Source organism: Narcine bancroftii, chromosome 5 (genome assembly GCF_036971445.1).
Source record: "Narcine bancroftii isolate sNarBan1 chromosome 5, sNarBan1.hap1, whole genome shotgun sequence".
Classification (NCBI taxonomy): Eukaryota; Metazoa; Chordata; class Chondrichthyes; order Torpediniformes; family Narcinidae; genus Narcine; species Narcine bancroftii.
The window spans coordinates 36,882,843-36,901,351 of record NC_091473.1 but is presented as its reverse complement, the minus strand read 5'-3'; the positions used below and the strand labels follow the sequence as shown (position 1 = coordinate 36,901,351).

At 37.1% G+C, this 18,509-nt stretch overlaps 1 long non-coding RNA gene across 2 annotated transcripts in view; it reads right to left on the bottom strand.

Annotated features, from left to right (window-relative positions):
• Positions 1-2,971: 2,971 nt before the first annotated feature.
• LOC138762661 (uncharacterized) overlaps positions 2,972-18,509 on the bottom strand; it is a 34,637-nt gene continuing 19,099 nt past the window's right edge. For both annotated transcript variants that reach the window (XR_011357031.1, XR_011357030.1), the window contains one exon: positions 2,972-3,152. This is a non-coding gene — a long non-coding RNA (uncharacterized lncRNA). The remainder of the gene's footprint in view (positions 3,153-18,509) is intronic.

Below are 18,509 nucleotides of genomic sequence, written 5' to 3'. Positions count from 1 at the left end.
AACATGTCTTGAAAAGGAATACCAAGAAAACATTTACTTGGTATGTGTTATTAAGGATAGGAGCTGGCATGAGATCAAGTAACTCCTACAGAACATTAACTGAAGGAGCCCCATTACATTTCAGCTAAATTAAAATATAGATTTGCATCATTACAAACTAAATTACAATATTAACTTCATATTTGAAGCCATTACACCACTATCAATGCATGAAAAAGATAGCTCAGACAAAAACCTGTGGGTCTAATCTTACCATTTTTGGTTGCATCCATGTAACCACCTCTGGACAATTAAATTACTCATAATATTTCAGTGAGCCACCTCCAGTAAGAATTTCAATGGCTATTATACTTCCCCTCACAAACATGGGTTTTCAGACATCCTGAAACTTGCCATTTAAAGGATATTGAAAAGAATAATTGAGTAATGAGTGAGATTGATTAAAAGTCACCACATAGATATCAATCAAATATCGGTGTCAGTGCTGTGCAATTGCTCAGCAAAAGGAGGTGTAAGGTGCTCCCTCTGTCTGATAGCCTACAGGTCAAACTTGGACAAGATGTCGTACCTGTTTTGCGTCCCAACCAGGGTCACGTGAAGCCATAGATTGCAGATGGTGAAATATTTTTATAAGCAGATTCTAATAATTTGAATTTATGGTTGTAAAACTAAAACTGCTGATCAATGGCCAGGATTACCCATGTAGTATGGACACTACAACCAAAGAAGGCAACTGGAAACCGCTTCAGTATTTTTCCTTTGTATAATCATGAACTCAACATCGAGTATGGTCTCAGTTCAAAGATGGAGTCTTCACTGAAGGTGAAGAGGGAGGCAACGACTACAATTTGGAGGGTCAGAGATGGAGAGACATGACTGCCTACGCCATGGCAAGGCACCTGAATGATGACACATCAATGAATGTTGAAACAATTGCTCATCATTACATCTTTATCTCAAATGGGAAAAGTGTTCATTGAGACTATTCAAGTTGGAGAAGCTCCTGAGGTTGGAACACAGACAAGGAACTTGATGACCAGCAGAAGACAGTGGTGGAGGACCTTGTAGTCGGTCACCAGAGGGAGCGCCAATGTGGTTGCTTTTACAGGAACCACTCCCCATGCAATGTAGATATCAATAAATACAGGTGACTATTTATGGATGTCTATTTGTAACTTTTAATTAATCCCATTAATTGCCCATAGGTTTGTCTCACTTTCTCTTCAATGTCAGGAGACAGGAAGCCTGACTGCTCATTTTATAAAGGCAAATTTAAATGTCAACAAAACAGAAAATCATGCACAGAAAACACTTTCAATTATTTCACATTCACACTCTGTAACATTTGTAGATGAGTGCTGAGCTCAAATTACTTTTAAGATTTGCAGATAAGCTTCTCTCAAGCCTATGAACAACACCAATTATAATGTGGCAACCAAGACATTTTTTTTGTCTTTATGTAAACTAAATTAAACCTTTCTTCAAAAGGACTGGTTTTCAAATGAGGAGTTGTGGGAACTTACAGTTAATCTTCGTTTCCCATTCTCCTCTGTCATGAGGATGTACATGAATCTGGAGGTTTAATCATAATACTTGGTCACATGACTTTTGTTTAAGTACATACACAATCTCAGCATCAAATATGTTATTCATCTGCAAAAAAAGAAAAAAAATGTGTGATGAATTGTAATTCAAGTCAAAAAGTATTTGAGGTACTAAGTATGTCAGCCACAAGCTATGGAGTCAGAAAAAGTGCGTTATGTTTGAAGTTTAATTGTCTTTCATCGAAACAGAACACTTCTAGCAGTTTCTGTTTACATTTCAGATTGAGAGGATCTGCAGAATTTTGCCTTTGTAATAAAATCAAAGCAATTTAAGTAACCTTATTCTAGAGCTATTTTTCACCTATTGCTGAACTTACTTATCTTAATTTTGTTTTTGAATATTTTATTTTGATTTTATCAACAGTTCCAAAATTTACCATCACAGATAAATAGTTAATTATGAATCAATAATTGATACATATTCCAAATATAGCCCCTAATCTTCCCCACCACCCCAACAAAACCATAAATAAATGAAAAGGGAAGAAAAAAAGAAAAAAGGAAAAGAGAGAAAAAAGAGAAAAAAGAAAAGAGAGAAACAAAGAGAAGAAAAAGGAAAAAAGAGAAAAAATGAAAAGGGAGAAAAAAGGAAAATAGAGAAAAAAGAAAAGAAAAAAGGAAAAGAGAAAAAAAAGAAAAAAGGAAAAGCGAGAAAAAAAAGAAAAAAGGAAAAGAGAAAGAGATGTCATGATCTGGAATCCAATTCAACCAAAAAAAGGCTCAATTATTTTTTGTCTAAACCTCAATAAAAGTTTTTTTTAAATGAAGGGAAGAAAAATAAATGGAATAAATATCTTATTTATTAAGTATTCAATCCTGCATTTTCTAGGCAAGCTTCCTTTACCTGCAAAAATGTGTTGTACTTATTCCTTAAATTGTAAGTGATTTTCTCCAGGGGAACACAACTGTGCATTTCAGTATTCCAGTAACTGCAATACATCTCCTGCCCACTGCCAATGCAATTTTAAGAAACTCTAATTGATACTCATTTTAGGTCTTACATCCAAAATATTTCCTAAGAGAAACAACTCTGGACTTAGAGGCAATTGTTTCCCAATAACTTGATTAAACAAAACTCTTAAATTTTTCTAAAAGGGTTTCAGTTTGGACATGACCAGGTAGAATGTAAGAAGGTACCTGTTTCTTCCCCGCCTCTAAAACATATTTCAGAAAAAAATTTGAGTTTAATTTAAGTAATTTTTGCAAGGTGAGATATAGCTGATGCAAAAAATCATACGACACCAGTCTCTATCTTACATTAATTGTATTGGTCATACAATCATGAAATAAATTCAACCAAGTCTTATCATCAATACTCATTTATTTTTCTTAATTTTGAGAAAATAATCCACTCTTCCAAATCCTTTCATTTTCACATTTTATTTGCTCGTTTTTGCCATTCATCAGTCACATTCCAATTTATTCCTTCTGTCTTTCATTAATACTTTCTTTTGCTTTTCTGTAATACCATCTTCCATCTGTGAGTTGTTCTGATAGAAGGGGATGTGATGATGGGTCAGAATTCTACAAAGATTAGTGCTTGGACCTCTGTGATATAAATAAATAACCAAATAAATAAATATAGAAATATATATATATATATGCAAATGAGCTGATAATTCATTTGTAGCTGACAAAAAATGATTTCAGATAGTGAGGAAACTTCTCAAAGCAGGATATAGACCAAAAACACAAGAGACCACAAATGCTGCAATCTGGAGTTTTGACGAGAGCTCTAACCCAAAGCATTGACAATTTATTGTATCCGACTTACAGAAGTACCTGCTGCAGATCATGTTTTGGCTCCAAGATATGGATCAGTTAGTAATATGGACACAGAAGTGGAGGATGGAGTTTCATCCAGACTGATGTCAGGTGTTACACTTTGGGAGGTCAAATGTTAGAGGAAAATATACAGTAAATGGCAGAATTCAGAGGAGCAATGATATATAAAGAAATCTTGGGGTCAAAGTGCATAGCTTCTTGAAAGTGGAAGAACAAGATGATAGGGTAGTAACGAAGATGTATGACATATTTGCCTTCATTGATCAGTGCATTGAATTTAAAAGTTGGGAACTCCTGCTCCAGCTGTACAAAACTTTGGTTCAGCCATATGAGGAATATTGTGTGCATCACCGAATGCTGCAGTACAGAAAAGATGTGGAAACTTTGGAGAGGATGTTCATCAGGATGTCGCCTGGATTAGGGAGTATAATCTATAAGGAGACATTGGATAAACTGAGATGATTTATTCTGGAGCATCAGAAGTGGAGGCACACTCAAAAGTTGATAAAATTATGGAAGGCATAGATATTCATAGTCTATTTTCCCCAGTGAAGAAATGACAAATATTCGCAGCTACAGTTTTAAGGTGTGAAATTTCGAAGGAAATTTACAAGGCAACCTTTTTTTTTAAAGGAGTGCAGGAAGTTCCTTTATCACAACGCCAAAGAGATGCATTGAGGCATTTAGATAGACACATAAAAGGACAAGAAATGAAGGGATGTAGATGTAAAGTTGGGCATTGTGGGGAAAACTGTTTTTTCTCTGCACTGTTCTCCGACCAATGTTCAGAACATGCAAATTTCTTATGGATTAACCAATTGAGTAAGATGGGTGAGAAAGGAACTCATGCTCCTTCCAGAACTTATTTTACTAAAGTAACTTTCAAATGATTGGAAAAATATATTTAATTGAATTTATTTTATTGCCTGTGAATGGAAGAAAATGTGTTATTTGGAATGGGTCCTGAGAAATCCCTCAGTGCACAGTAGGGATTCACACTAAATTAGTTCTCACAGAACACTGTTTTAGACAACAAAACTAGCAGCAGGCTGCAACTATTTTATACAATGGTTTTCTTTTGTAACCCAGATGTAGGAGAAAAGGAGCTGGCTCAGACTATAATGTCTCGTTTGCTTTGGGGCCCACCTACCTTGGTTTCAGGGAACTTGAACTTAGTTCATTCCAACAGTGTTTTATTTAAATTTTAACAAATAAAATTGATTATGAATACAAGCAGGATTTTCAAAATAAAATACCATAGCCTGGAATTAATTTGGTTAACAAATACATAATTGTTTACATGTTTCAAAACAACAATAAAGCATGCAAGTGTTAAATAAAAGGAAGAGTTTTCATGCACTCAATGGAGATTGGCTCCAACATACTTTGAATGAGATGCTGAAGTTCCAGGCACCTCTAAATCAAGGTTTTTTTTTCCAGGCGATGTTCAATTAAGTGGTGCAATCCACTCAGATGATGCTCACACACTGGCTCGGAACCCACTTTTCTGTTCTCTTTGTGTTCGGTGGACAAGTGCTTCCCTTGAACATGGAAGTGGAATTGCAAGGTCGAAAAACCCCTGCATTATCCTCATGCTAGAATTCCCCTGGCGTAATTTAAACACTGAAGTTAATCCATTACAATTCCTCACCTGGAGCAAAGCAGCCCATTAATCACACCTAGTTCAGAGTCTAGTGTTTCTGGAGCTAAAACAACTAATCAGATGCTTCCTCTAAGGAGGCCAATGTGTACTTTTGTACAGTGAGGCAGGTTTCCCATGGTACTGCTTCCTAATAACTAACATGAAGACTTCATATTTTGGCTCCACTCAGGGCATTATTCCCCTATGCTAATAATACCTTCCCGAAGTATTGCAAACATTCACCTTTTATTCCACTGTTTGGCATGTAAATCTGGTTGGGAGCATCATTTGTTTTTAAAATTGTATGACAAGGAAGTAGCAACATAATAATTAAATTACTGAAGTGGTATCCAGAGGCCTTGTCTAGCAATATAGAAATCGATGTTAAAATCCCATTAGGGCAGCTAAGGAAATTAAATTCAGTTAATAGTGCAATTTATTAAAGAAAAGCTTGCGCCAATGAGAATGATTGGTGAAACTACTGAACTGTTGCAAAAATTCATCTGGTGCACTAATATCCTTTGGTGAAGGAAATCTGTTGTTCTGCCCTATAAATGACCCACCAATGTCCTTGGGCAATTTGAGATGGACTATAAATGCTAGTTAGTCAATATTCTATGTACAAGTACAAAAACCTCAAGATAAATAATGCAAAGTATAACAATTCAGGCTCTTTTTGAAGACCTTTTAATCATGGTAAAACTGTCATGCCTGGCAGGATTAGATTGTGACTTAAGAAATAAACATGAAAATAGAATATCAAGATCAAAGATTCTCCATGAAGATAAATATATAATCTTGGAGTTCATTCAAAATAGATCCCAAATGGTTTACTTATATAAAAAAAACACACTGCAGTGATACTTCATATGATTCTCAAGCAAGAAACTCCTTGTTCTAATAAAATTTGTTGATTTGATGTGAGAGATAAAATTATATTTTTATTCTTCCAGTTGATACCTGGTGCTGTGGACTTTCCTGGGGTTTCCTGTTTTCAAATTACTTTACTACTAATATGAGCCAACTGGGGTTTCATATGGAATTGCTCACACATAATGTTAGAGGAAACCTTTTTTTTCCCCAGAGAATTTGCTTTACAAAGCTTCAGGGATTTAAATTTTTCATCTTGTTTTAAATAGACCATTTGTGTTAAATTTGTCAATTGTGCTGTTTCAGTAGCATTGTGTTTCTTTCCATCTGCTTATTGGCCCAGAATGTGTCATTCTAATGATGACCAGACTGTCATAATTTTTTGTCACAATTGAGTAAAACTGACAGCAACTTCTGTGATCTCCACAGGAATAGTTAAACATGGAAGCCCGTGCACTGTTCTCATGTATACCTTATTTCTCCAGATCCCTTGCAGTCCTCACATATGTAATTGATACAGGGTCCACTGGAAGTTTAACTTTAAGAATATCTTGTAAAAGTTACTTAAATCGCATCCAGAAAGGTTTTACCTTCTCACAAAGCCATGTAGAATGTAAAAAAAAGTTCTTTCTGACATCTAAAACATAAATCTGTGGAAAGTAAATTAAATCTCTTTAATTTCTCACGAGTTAAATAGAATTAAGGTATAAAATTGTAATGAACTAGTGAATATCTCACATTCACAATTTTTGTCATACTACCTTTACTCAAATTTCTCCAATCCTCTTGAGTAATTTCTATTCCTAAATCTTTTTCCCATTTTAGCTTGGATTTTTGTAAATCTAATTTAGGCATTTTATTCTGCAATAATGTATACATTTCAGATATAAGTCTTTAACAATATTTTTGTTAAAAAGATTTGTTTGTAATTAAGATTAAATAAATTCCAAATAGCATTTTTGAAATTAGCATTAGCAGTAGCGAGAAAATATATTGCAATAACTTGGAAAAATAATGTATATTTAAATTTACATAGATGGCATACAGAATTGAGATTTTGTATACCATTGGAAAAAATAACATATAATTTATAAGATGATTACCTTTTTTTTAATCAATAAGATTGGAGCCCTTATTTGGATTATATGGGTTTAAATTTTTGAAAACTTCAGCCTTCTGTGGAGGAGCACCTCAGTCCATGGTAATTGTCTATGTTATTATAGTTTACATTTCCTGTTTTCTCTTTTTCTTTTCTTTTCCCTTTTTTTGTTTTTGGGGGATAGATGGTGGTTTAGGGGTGGAATTAGGTAAGGGGTATGTAAGGGGGGAGGGTTATATTGATTAAAGGGTGGGATACTGGATTTGTTTTGTTTCTTTTTGGGCTATACACCATGTACCGGATAAGGTACCGCACGGATGGCAGTCTCTTCAATCTGAGGTCCCTGCAAGCTCACACCAAGATACAAGAGCAACTTGTCCGTGAACTACTCTTTGCAGACGATGCCACTTTAGTTGCCCATTCAGAGCCAGCTCTTCAGTGCTTGACGTCCTGTTTCGCGGAAACTGCCAAAATGTTTGGCCTGGAAGACAGCCTGAAGAAAACTAAAGACCTCCATCAGCCAGCTCCCCACCATGACTACCAGCCACATCTCCATCGGGCACACAAAACTCAAAACGGTCAACCAGTTTACCTATCTCGGCTGCACCATTTCATCGGATGCAAGGATCGACAACGAGATAGACAACAGACTCGCCAAGGCAAATAGCGCCTTTGGAAGACTACACAAAAGAGTCTGGAAAAACAACCAACTGAAAAATCTCACAAAGATTAGCGTATACAGAGCCGTTGTCATACCCACACTCCTGTTCAGCTCCGAATCATGGGTCCTCTACCGGCATCACCTACGGCTCCTAGAACGCTTCCACCAGCATTGTATCCCCTCCAACCTCAAAATTCATTGGAGTGACTTCATCCCTAACATCGAAGTACTCGAGATGGCAGAGGCCGACAGCATCAAATCCACGCTGCTGAAGATCCAACTGCGCTGGGTAGGTCATGTCTCCAGAATGGAGGACCATCGCCTTCCCAAGATCGTGTTATATGGCGAGCTCTCCACTGGTCACCATGACAGAGGTGCACCAAAGAAGAGGTACAAGGACTGCCTAAAGAAATCTCTTGGTGCCTGCCACATTGTCCATCGCCAGTGGGCTGATATCGCCTCAAACCGTGCATCTTGGCACCTCACAGTTCGGCGGGCAGCAACCTCCTTTGAAGAAGACCGCAGAGCCCACCTCACTGACAAAAGACAAAGGAGGAAAAACACAACACCCAACCCCGACCAAACAATTTTCCCTTGAAACCGCTGCAACCGTGTCTGCCTGTCCCGCATCTGACTTGTCAGCCACAAACGAGCCTGCAGCTGATGTGGACATTACCCCTCCATAAATCTTCGTCCGCGAAGCCAAGCCAAAGAAGAAGAATGCACCATGTACATTTACTAACGGTACATATTATGTATTAATTGTTTTATTAACTGTATGTTTTATGGTTTAAAATTTTTAAATGAAATGTTCAAAAATAATATACAGCGTCAAAATAACCTGAAAAGTATTTTATTTTTTTTAAATGGAATACTGCCATAACAAAAATATGGAATATCATCATATTGAATGCATTACTGAGATTTTAAAGGTTTTTTTTAATTCTATTCTTTTAAAGTTTCAACTTCTCTGGCCCTGAAAATTCATTTTTAATTCTGTATATTCTGTTTCCTCCATTCATTAAAAGTGTTTTTTGAAGCTACTAAAAAAAAATTTTCTTTTGGTTCTGTCAGCTTGGGCCATTATCCCATAAGTGCGTCTTAATCTTTATTTTGTGTTCCATAAAGCAATTAAGAAGTGAATTTTATTACTTCCTGCTTTGCTAAATGTGGTTATACTTCAATCTTGTTGGTTTAACACTGACCAATGCCCTCAATGTTTCTGCATGAGAGATAAGAGATGGTGTTGGACTGAAAGGCATGTAAAAAGTAAAAATAAATTAATTTCATGACCCATTTCTTATGGGTTTGCAACAAATATCTTGGCAATCGTTACCATTAGTTCATTATAATTATCTTTTGTGTGGCTCTCTGTGGTGTTTCAGCAAGTTCTTCATCGCTGCAGACATTGAAGGGGAAAATAGTGGAGATCTCAGGCAGACGACTTGCAGTGACAAAACATAATCAGTGGTTTTAGTTTATCAGATATTCTGTGTGTTTATGGGTAAGGTATTCCAACCACAAACACAAGAATAAGCAACAGGGAAAGGCCCATTTCTTCTTGTCACATTAATTTGCATGGAGCATCTGTCAAGCATTTAAACATGCTCCATACAAGACTGGATTCAATGCAATGATTCTGATAATAGAGGTTTCAAGCTCTCTGAAGTAGATAAAAGGGTGACTGTCTCCTATTGGAAAGCCAATAATAGATAAAAGGATGTCTCTGGTTCTGCTTTAAAGTATTAACAGTATTTTAATTCAATACAATTACAGTATTTAGAAAGAATAAGAACTCTGGGATGACTATTATTGAGTTTTATCTTAAAGTAATTATATCAGAAAAATACAGAGGATTAAAATTAACAAATTTATTTTGTTTTTTTTCTTCTTCTCTGCTTAAAGCCTCAAAATTGATTTCTGCAGGACAATGTATGCTAAAATCCAAATGTTCTTGGAACCTTTATCAGATTGGTTTCCTTCGAAATAAAATTTGGATTTTGGGTGATTTAGTTGTTTAAGTCGCACCTGGTTGCATTTTAACACATTTCACAGATGGATCCTGGACCAGGACAATGATGCAGGAGATTGTCAAGGAGATTCAGCTCTGATTCTACATTTTTTTAGATCTGGACAGGAGAAGATAGTTCAGAGGCACAATGCAAATGTGATTTCAAATTTCTTCCACCATAGCCAGAGCACATGATAATAGTAACCTTAATGCTACTACATGAGAGTAGAAATTTCTCTTCATTTTTGTCTTTATTTAGTGAGAGGGTGGTAAAACTGGAATTTGTTGCCACAGGCATTTTTTCCAAGTCATTGGGTGCATTTAAGGCAGACATTGATAGGTTCTAGTTTAGCCAGGGCATCAATAGTTATGGGGAGAAGGCTGGGTAGTGGGGCTTAGTTGGAAAATGGATCAGCTCATGATTGAATGGCGGGGCAGACTCGATGGGCTGAATAGCCTATTTCTGCTCTTATGTCTTATGGTCTGATTCTGATAGTGACCCCTGGTTCTATACTCAAGTTGAAATACTCTCCCTGCATCCCACTTGTTGAGCTCAGTGAGAATTTTGTACATTTCAAAGATATCTCCTTTCATTCTTATATGTTCAAAAGATTTTAGATCAAGCTGACTCAATCTCTCCTCATATAACTAACCCATCGTGCCGAGACCAAGTCCGGTGAACTTTCACTGCACTGTTTCCATGACAGACTAAAACTGCACACAATATGTCTGTTGTGGTATCATCAAAGCCTTATACAATTGCAGTAAGATAACCTTACTTGAGTATTCCTATCCTTTCATAATAAAGAATAACGTCTGTTTTCCTTCCTAATTGCTTGTTGCATCTGCATTTTGGGTTCAACAAAGGTGAGCAATTATGCCTTGGTCCCATTTGTTCATCAGCATTTTCCAATCTGTCTTAATTTAAGCAATGCTTTCTGTTTTGTACCCCAAAGTAGATAACCTTGTGGTTTTCCACATCATATTTCAGATAGTATGTTCTTTCCCACTCACTCAAGCTTGTTGATGCTGTCTTTAAGCCTCTACTCTGTACTCAACAAATTTGGAAATATGACAGCTGGCGACTAAAGTTCTTTGTCAGACCCCACTTGTTACATTGTGCCAACCTGAGAAGGATCCATGGAATCCCATTCTTTCCTTTCTGTCTGATAGCCAATTTTTAATCCACATCATATTATTACACCTGGCTTTGTGCACTCTAGCCTTGTTGACAAGCCTCCAGTTTGTGATTGTCTCAAAACCTTTCCAAAAAATCAACACTCAACATCATTTGGTTCACCCTTATTTATTGTTCTTGACTCGTCCTCAAAAATGCCATAATCTCAGGCAAACATGTGTTTCCTTCCATACTGGCTCTGCTCAATCTTTCTATTTTTTTTCAAGCTTTTCTCATGTAACGTCCTACATTATAGAATCCATCATCTATTTTAAATGTCGGCTAACAGATTGTTTGATTTCAGTTTTGTTTTCTTTCTCTCTTCTTCCTTAAAGAGTGGAGTCACATTTTTTACTCACCAAACCAAAGAAAAAAACTAGAATTTGGAAGATGATAACTAAAGCACCCACCATCTCTACATCTATTCTTTCAAAACTCTGGGAATGATCAACAGGATCTTAGGATTTATTGGCTTTCAAGTTTGCTGATGTCTCCAACTAATTTTTGACTAAAACATTTCTTTTTTTTCCTTAATCTCTGTAGTTCCTTGATTCCTTAATATTTCTTCTATGGAGGAAGACACAGAGAAGACATTAGTGTCCCTGTTGTTTCTTTATTCCCTATTCCATACATTCTTGTCTCTGCCTGTAATAAACCCACATGTCCCCTTCTTTCTCTATGCTCATATTCTATTTTGCCTTTATGTTTAATCAATTTCTTGCTCCTCTTTAGCTGAGCTCTGAAGTATCTCAATCTTCAGGTCGCCAACCAGTTCTGGCAATTTTATCAGGCTTTTCATTTGCTATAATGGAATTGATAATTTCTCTTATCCTTCTAATTCTGGGTGCTTTGCAGGTCAATCAAAACCACATTTGTGTTGCAAAAACATGGAAGGCTTCACCTCAACAATGAACAACAAAAAAAAACTTTTGCAGCTCAAATATTTGGCTCAGCTGAGCTCAGCAAATACTTCTCTACTCAATCCCCCAAAAATCTGCAGATAATTAAGGACAATTTAAATAGAACAGCTATAGGGCTTCTTCCTGCTGTTCAAACCTTGTTTCTTGTGCACTGTCCACATTTGCATTAGGTGCACATGTATGACCCAATGTGACTGGCCTGGTGTCAAGGCAGCAATGCGTAAGACTGACATCATTGGTAGTAGTCTGTATGATTTGTGAATACCCATGCACAAGAAATAAAAGGCATGATATTTGTAAGAAACATGAGGCATGTTGTAATGTTGCAGTGGTGAATTGCCAGTATAATGGCACACAATTGATGACTTGCAATACATGTAAAAAGTGTGTCATGCAATCAAATTTCTACTTATTAATTTTAATTTAAGATACATCAGGTGCCCCTCTTAATAGCAAACTTAATAATTGTATGTGCTCATTAGTACCAAATTGTCATTTATAAATAATTTCCAGGGATTATAGTTCTCTTTTGATGAGTTTCATATTTGATTTGATTTCCAAGAAAAAAAGAACAATATAATGGCAAACAACTTCTGAACAATCAAAATCACATTGGATACATATGTGGTTTATTTCATGCCACACATGTAGACCTGCATAGTAGAAGGTCATTTTGAAGCTACATCTCCCCACAGAGACTCTTGCTGCCAGTCTAAATGCCACATGGAATTTCCTTTCTCCATAAGCATAACTTTCCCAAACTGCTCTCGACTCTTCAAAATGTCCAACTCCATTAGTTCTTAGATTAAATCACCAGCAGGGTAGCAGAACAAGCCTTTTACTCCTTTTCATTTTTGTCATACAGCTCTGTTCAATAAGCCAATAGGGGTGGTTTTTATTTGACTAGAAAATTGCCATATTTGATGAGAATGGCTGTCCAGTGATGATTTCAAAGACTTAAGTTAGAACAAAATACTTTAGAATTAAGTATTAAATATTTGCACCTGACTTTCAAGTGCTTGGATCTGCAATCTAGCCCACAGCAGTGTTTATATTGCATGCAAGCAAATAATTCTAACTCTATTTACCCATATACATATACCTGCAATCCCTATTATTCCAATCTAATCTTCAGGCTTTATATCCCAATCATTAAAACATAAATACTGTTGGAGGAACTCAACTGATCAACCAGCATCTGTGGAAGTAAAGAGCTGGTTTACATTTTGGATTGAGACCCTGTAATAGGACTGACAGTGTAGCGGGTAAACAGCACTATATGGAAGTGAGAGAAACCAGTGAGATAGAGGCTGGTAGGTGATTGTCAAAGTGATTGGGGCAGGGAATTGGCAAATAGAGCTGGTTATGGTGGAGCAGGGATAGGGTAGAGACAGAGGCCAGCAGGTGATCAGTCACACCTGATTATTGAGGGATAATATACAGATAGAGCCATGTGGAGGAGGGGATAGGGAAGGAAAACAAGGGAGAAAAAAAACCTTGAGTGATGGACAGCCAGAATGAGATTAGGGAGGGTAACAAATCTAGGTAACAATGGGGTAGAGATTGGAAAAGGTGTACAAAAAGATAGAGAAATTGGACAGGTGGAAGTGAGAAAGGAACAGAGAATAGGTTACCTGAAATTAGAAACTGAAAACTCATACTATTGAGAATAGGCTACCCAAGTAAAATAAAAAGTGATGTTCTTCTTGTTTGCATTTGGCCTCACCTGAGCAGAATGCCAAGTGCAGACTTGCTGATGTATGAATGGGAAGAGGAGTTAAATGATATCCAACCAGAAATTTATGATAGTTAACGCAGTCAATGCATAGATGTAATGCAAAACTGTCACCAAGTCAATGCCTGCTCTCAGAGATATATTGTGTGCAATATCATGAGCACCAACTGCAGCAGATAAGGTTGAAGAGCTGGAAGTGAATCTTTGCCTTTCTGCAGGAATTACTTTCCGAGCTGACTTCCCATCCACTCCTGCCTGTGTCCTGTCATCAAAATGCAACACGTCACATCACCTTCTCCCTCACCATCATCCAAATCCCCTTCTAGGTAAGAAAAGTAGGGAGGGTGGGGGTATGACTTGTGGTGGAATCCCATTTGAGCAGCTGAAATTGGATGATATGCTGGATACAGAGGCAAGTGGGGTGAAAGGTGAGAATTTGCTATCTATTCTGTCTGGGGAGAGTGTGGAAGGGGCAGTTAGGAAATAGTGGAAATGCATGCAGGAGCTGCATCAACAAGGGCAGAGGAGAAGCTGCATTTCATGAAGGAGGAGGACATTTCAGGAAAGCCTTATCTTGAGTGGTAAAGGGGGATAAATTGAGAGAGAATTATGTTGTTTTTACAAAAGACAAGATGAGAGGAAGCTATGAGAATTTGTAAGTTAGATTGTGTAGTGATGGAGTGCTGGTGATAATCCTGACCACTAGAGGGAGTCAGAGATGAGTGGTTGCAGCTAGGTATAGATTCAAAATGGATGCCTCCACAAGGTTCAGTGAGTACTTTAGCTAATAAAGCATAGTTGTAATAAAGAACCTAAGTTTCTTTATTGCAATAAAAGAAACATTGCAGATTGGATATTGGTAGATATTTCATCTACTGATGTGGAGACATCCTGAAAAGAAAAAGCGTTATAAATAGCCCAGGGGAATTTGAAAGCAAGGTGGTGGAAAAGGTGATAAATTTGATAGTTTTACACAAGTGCAAGAAGCAGCCCCAGTGCAGTTGTTCATATAGCAGAGGAAAGGGATGCCAGAGTTGATTTGGAATAATGACCATTCCACATAGCCAACAAAAAAAGGCATAGCTGGAAGTGTCCATGGTTGCATCTTTGATTGGTAGAAACTGCGAAAATAGGAAGAAAAGTTGGAGAAGATAAGAATAAGTTCTGCCAGGTGGATGAGTGTGTTGGTGGAGGGGAACTTTTTTGGTTTTTATTCCAGAAAGTAGCAGAAACCCCTGAGGTATAATGGTGTATGAGTGTGTATAGAGACTAAGTATCCGTTGTAAATATTAGTCAGTTGGGACCATGGAATTGGAAGTTGTCAAAATGGTAGAGGGATGAGATATGAATTGAGCAGAGTTGTGCATTTGGTTGTGATTAGAGTGGGTGAAGGGTCTGCGGAAGTCAAGGTGACCATTATCACTTTGGCATTTAGAAGGTAAAATGACAGAAGGTGGTGTCTGAGTGGAAGAGAACTACTAATGTGGACAAGATTTTCTAGGATTTCTGTTTTTATTTCAGATTGTAACATCAAAGTTTTGTTTGTTTTGAGTAGAGTATCTAAGTTTTATTGTGTTAAGATTATCATTCCTTCTTCCAAGGCAAGTAGATTGTCACAGAAGGTATTATCTATTTCAATCAAATATTCCTTCAGCCCAACTCTTCATGTCATATTGGCTAAATTTTCTGATGTGGGCATGTGTGTAGTTTTGGCAAAATTGCCATAGAGCTGCTATGTATCTGCACATATTTTAAAAAATGCTACTGACAGTTGATTGAAAATGAATTTATTGTCATATACATGGTTCACTACACACATGCCCAAAATTCTTACTTGCTGTAGATGAACAGGTACTTATGAAGAAAAGCTATCATAGTAAAACTAATTGAATTAAATTAAAAGAGGCAATAAATACTGTACATAAAATGGATAATAAATATTTACTGTAATCACAGTGCAAAAAAAGTGACTTGCAATGGTCCAGTCATTCCATGAGTAGTGTACCAAGGGAAAGTTCAAGATTCTGTTGGAAACAAACTGTTCTTGAACCTAGATGTGGTGGTTTTCAGCCTCCTGTACCTTCTACCTGAAGGTAGCAGTGAGAAGAGATTGTGACCAGGGTGATGGGGGTTATTTATGATATTGGCTGCCTTGCTGAGAAAAAGCCTCACATAGGTGTCTGAAATAGATGGGAGGTCAGAGAGAGGGATGGTTATTGCTATGTTTGTTACCTTCTGCAGCTTTCTGTGCTCTGGAACCAGACTATGATGCAGCCAGTCAGCATACTTTCCCCACTGCAACGTAGAACATTGAGAGAATATTCAACAACATCCCAAATCACCTCAGATTCCTTAGAATGCAGTGGCTCCTTTACAGTCCCCTGCAGGAAATGTCTTCTGAGGTGCTGCAGTTTGGAAGAGCAAACCAAGGTAAATGGTAGGGCACTGAGGAGTGGGGAGGAGCAAAGAGAATTGGGAATACACATATATTGTTCCCTGAAGGTGGTGTCACATGTGGGCAGGATTGTAAAGAAATGTTTTGGCATCTTAGCCTTTATAAGTCAAAGTATTGAGTCTTGGAGTTGGGATGTTATGTTAAAGTTATTTAAGACATTAGTGAGACCAAATTTGGATATTTTGTGCAGTTCTGGTCATCTAACTACAGGAAGGGTATCAATAAGATTGAAAGAGTGTAGAGAAGATTTATTAGGATGTTTCTGGGTCTTCAGGAGTTGAATTACAGGGAAACATTAAACAGGTTAAGACATTATTCCTTGTAGCAAAGAAGAATGAGGGGAGATTTTATAGAGGTTTACAAGATTCTGAGAGGTATAGACAGAGTGGATGTGAAGAGGCTTTTTCAACTTAGATTGGGATAGATAAATATGAGAGATCATAGTTTTAAGCTGAAAGGGGAACGGTTTAGGGGGAACATTAGAAAAAGTTCCTCACTCAGAGTGGTGGGAGTGTAGAATGAACTGCCATCTGATGTGGTGAATGCAGCCTCAATCATGTGTTAAGAATAAATTAGATAGATACATGAATGGGGGAGGACTGGATAATTACAGAATGGGAGCAGGTCAATAGGACTAAAGGAATAATGGTCAACACAAACAAGAAGGGCCAACCGGCCTGTTTTTTTGTGCTGTAGCGTTCTATGGTACTATGGTTCTATAAGGATTCTCTATACCTTCTTCCTATCAATACAGACAGGTGCGTTGTTCTTTGTCTTCTCTTTCCTAAATATCAACAATAAACTCTTTGGTCTATGTGATCATGAGAACAAGATTGCTGTTCAGGCACCACCTAACCAGGTTCTTGATCTCCATCCAGTAATGAGTAATATTGGTTCTGATATTTGCTCAGTTGTTTGATAGGTGCTTGCTGTCAAGTGTCCAGTCTGAGGCATTGATATGGCCCTGGTGTTATTCTGGGGCAGTCAAATTCTTGTACTTCTACTTGCTGTTGGAAACAGGTGAAGAACACTAATCATAGGCCAAGGAGAAAATCATAAAGGTTGAATTTACACTAATGCTTAATGAAAATTAAAAAGAAGGTCCCTTCTCAGAAACTCTCTTCTTTTCTGTACTTCAGGGGACTGTGCCAGTCTAATACCACAAAATGCATTGGAGTTCCATGAACAACCTGTCCTTAGTTAAGCATTCAGCTCATATTTTGCCACACGTTGATGACAAAAACAAGCATTACAACAATAGATAATCCCGGTTTACTACCTGTAATGAAGATAAACTAAAAAGGGCAGATTATTTTCAAAAAATCTTGAAACTTTGCTTGCTGGTATGTCTTTAATCATGATGAATACACAAATAATTAACTGCTATGCGGATTTTTATGTTCTGAATGCATGACTACAAAATAGATCAGTTCGCCACAAACCATTCCTTTCCCGTCATGACTTTAGATGTTACTTACATCTGATTATCTTTGCGGCCAGGAAATAATTTGAGACATTTTCTGAACAGCTTTAAAACATTCAGAAATGGTGAATAATAAGTCTTTTGAATACTCTGCACAAAGCAAATCCCTGAGCTTGACATGATGCCGAACGCAATCTGCTGGAGGAACTCAGTGGGTCCAGCAGCATCAATGGGAGAAAAAAAAATGGTTGACATTTCTGGCCAAAAACAGGTATTAGGTCTGGGGATGTGGAGAGAGGAGCTAGTGTCTTCTTCCTTAGACTTTTGCATGTTTATTAACAAGCAGCATCCCTAATGTTTTGCATTTTCATATAATGCACATTTTCAAATGACATCATTTGTAGAAACAAAAGAAATAAGAGAGCAAGGTTACAATCCCACCTTTGAAAAACAAGATCCAGTTTACCAGTGCACAGGTATTTTTAAGGCATTGCCAAAACCAAATCCAAACTTTGCACACATCTACATCAAAGTTATGGAGGAGACCCAATACAAGCATAACATTGCCAGTGATGCAAATATACAAATACTATGGTAATAACTGAAGCTATATTTATTGGTGGATTTGTTAAATTTTAACATCCTGATTATATTATCAATTGATCAATGATATATTTAAAGTAGATTTTATTTCATGTACAGGGAGTGTTATAAAACCCGATTGCATGCATATAAATGCAAACATCATGATTACCAGCAGAATAACCTGAGCAATGGAAAGTATAACAGTTGATAGTTATTTGAAATGTGTGTGTGTGTCATTCTCATCCAGAAGCAGTCAAGCATAATTTCTTGCAACCCTCCACCCCCACTCCCACCACCCCCCCCCACCCCCACACCCCCCACCCCCCAACTTTAGACAGACACATTTGTTAAGCTTGAATAAATAAATGATCTATGCTTCAGAATCCTCCGGTAATCTTGGTGAAGAATAGTACAAATATTACAATCCAAGGAAGACTGGAGCAGACTCCAATCTGAATGTTGTTTTATTGTCAAATCCATGAATTTGGATTCAGCCAGATACAGATAAAGAGATGGCATTTTATTTTTTAAAAGCTTAGCCA